Raw genomic sequence first — 2653 nt, 5'->3', positions numbered from 1 at the left:
AGCAGAGCTGGAACGAGGTTCAGGCTGCAGCCCTCAGGGCTGCTCGCGGGCTCGGAGCACTTTGGAAATCAGGCACTGGAGAGACCTTGAGGTGCAGCGTCGGGGCGGTTTTGGGTGATGAGAAAGGACTTTTTGGGTGGCGCTTTTCCTTGGGTGTTTGTGCAAAGCCTCCTACAGACGGGGCTTTCATTTTTCCAGGGTCTCTCCCCTCCCTTCCCTCATCCAAGAAAGAGAACGGAAGATGAGAAAAGAGCATTTGATCCACAAACTGTTTTCTACCACCTCCTGCATCGCCATGTTCTTCCTCCCAACCCCCAGGGAAACAAACCTTTTCCTGCCAAAAAAAATCCAAACCAAACCAAAAAACCACAACGAAATCCAGGCGGATAAATGACTCAACCAAGGCTGTGCGGTAAAACCTGTGTCAGAAGATGGACCTACCCCCCCCTAAAAACCTCGGCACAGCTGCAATCCCCGCTTCTTACCCGGCACATCGGGCTATATTCTAGCAAATAAATTATATGCAACAGCAAAAAATATTCTGCGTCCTGTTTCAAACCAGAGAAGAGGTTGCAAAAGCCTTTGAGCAGGCAGAAACAGGCAGGGGAAGGGCAGGAAGCCTGCCTGGCTGCCGGGGCTCCAGCTCTGCTTGGAGAAAGCAGAAGAGAAACCCGCCGGTGCAAACATCGCGCGTCACGACGGAAAAGCTGACAAAGCTTCGGGTTTCCTGAGGAGCTGAGGAGCCGCACGAGCATCCCGGCAAAGCCCGGCATCAACCCTCCTCCCGCCGCCGGCCGCCGCCTCTCCTGCACCCAGCCATCCTCCCACAGGGAATAAACCCACTAGTAATCCCATTTATCCCTCAGAAATGAAATTGGGAGTGGATTTTGCAGCTGGCTTTGGGATAAATGTCGGTGCGGCGGCTGCGCGGCACCTGCTGCGGCAGGGACCCGAATTTGGGGGTGACCAGCTGGGAGATACAGGAATGGTGGAAATCAGCATCTCGCTTGTGGGTGTCCCCTGAAAGCGGATGCAAACGCGCCGGGGACGTCACCGCCAAGGCACTGTGGCGCAGAGCGGGGATGAAACGACACGGCTGCGTGGCCCATGCAAAAATGGTGCCAAAAATACCCAAGTGGCTGAAAAAAATCCCCCCAGCAGCGGCGCAGCCCGGGGTGGAGCCTTTGGTACCACGGGGAGTTTCGCTCTGTGGCATCGTGGCGATAGGAAAGGGTGAAGCCAGAGGCCTGGGTCCCTCAAAGAGGACACTGGGGTGAACTCCAGCCAAAAAAAATCTCATTTGGGGATGGAAGAGGAGCCCTGAAATGCAGGTTCATCCCCCTGCGCAGAGGAGCCCGGTTTCCTGTTTACCGGCCCGGCGCTGCCACCTTCTCCTCCGTCATCACATCCCCTTCCGAGCAAGCAAGGAAAGGGGCAAATTCTTCCTTTTTTGGGTCTTGAGAGCAGCGGGCTGCGGGTGGAAGGGAGTGGCGGCCGCCTGGAGATCCCCAAACGGAGACCGGCTGCCACCACCCCCTGATTTTCTGCCATGGTTTTGGCAAAAGGCTGGAGATCACCAAAAGAAAAGGGCTGGCAACGTGCAGATTGCCCAATCGGTTGCTCAACCTCAGCAGCTCAGCGCTGTCTTCACTTCCCGGCACCCCCCGTGCCTCAGTTGCCCCACTCTGAGCCAACGTATTTCCTTTTCCGTGGGCTGGGGTTTCACTGCTGTCTTGCAAAGCGCTTTTTAAAAAAAACAAAAACCATCAGATCAAATCAATTCCCCCTGCACACGTGGCAGGAGGCTCTCAGCCCGCTCTGCCTTCCAGCACGAGCCGTCGGCTGCTCCCGCAGTCGCTTTCAGGCCTGATGGACCCCAGACTTATTCCTGTCCCTAAAAGTAACTTTCCCAAGACCCTTCCCCGCATCCCCACAGCCCCACCTGCCCTGCGGTGAGGAGGGACCGTGGCCACGCTCGCAGCCCCTCGCTGCTTGCTTTTGCAGAGTTCCTGGGGAGATGCACAACTCAAATACGGCGACAGAAATAGGAAAATACCCACGACCCCCCCCCCCAAGATTGTGTTTTTCCGAGGAGGAGTGGGGTGCTCTTCCCTATTCCTGCAAAGAAAGGAGTGCTTTTTTTTGGGGGGGGGTTGCTTTCTCGGTCCCCCCCCGCAGCACGCAGATGCTTTGGCAGCATCCCCACCGCCGCTTCGGCCTCTCCCCACTCGGGCGGGCGATGCGGTTTCGGCCCAGCTGCTGCGTCCCCCCCAGCTGTGCGAGGGATTGTGGGAATATCCCGCTCCCCCGGGAGGCTGCGATGCTCCCTCCTGCACAAACCCTGCTGCTTCCCTGCAGCCCGGGGCAGCTTTTAACCAGCCCAACAGCGCATCGATCCCGACGCAATCGGTAGCAAAGCATCATCCAGAGGCAACAATTCCTCCCTCGCAGGCACCGAGAGCCTCTAAAAGCCGCTTTGGTAAGCGGTGGGGTACGACCGCGCGCTCTCACCCTGTCCGGCAGATCCTTTGCTCGACCGACGGTGCTCAGCATGCGGCTCCTGCGAGCCCGTGCGGCGGCGGCTCTGGCCCAGGCGCTATTTTGGAGCCGGGATTTCTTCGGAGCGTCTGTCCGGTGTCCCTAAGCGCGAAGG

At 58.0% G+C, this 2653-nt stretch overlaps 1 protein-coding gene across 1 annotated transcript in view; it reads right to left on the bottom strand.

Moving 5' to 3' along the window:
• Nucleotides 1–2647, bottom strand: part of RASSF2 (Ras association domain family member 2) — a 10018-nt gene extending 7371 nt beyond the window's left edge. Inside the window, exon 1 of the mRNA XM_035898907.1 lies at nucleotides 2512–2647. The gene's annotated coding sequence lies outside the window, so the exon portion shown is untranslated. The remainder of the gene's footprint in view (nucleotides 1–2511) is intronic.
• Between the last annotated feature and the right edge of the window lie 6 nt (nucleotides 2648–2653).

This window comes from Egretta garzetta, unplaced genomic scaffold, assembly GCF_000687185.1.
Source record: "Egretta garzetta isolate BGI_Z169 unplaced genomic scaffold, ASM68718v1 scaffold238, whole genome shotgun sequence".
Classification (NCBI taxonomy): domain Eukaryota; kingdom Metazoa; phylum Chordata; class Aves; order Pelecaniformes; family Ardeidae; genus Egretta; species Egretta garzetta.
The sequence above is the reverse complement of the archived record's forward strand: the minus strand, read 5'-3'. Positions and strand labels throughout refer to the sequence as shown.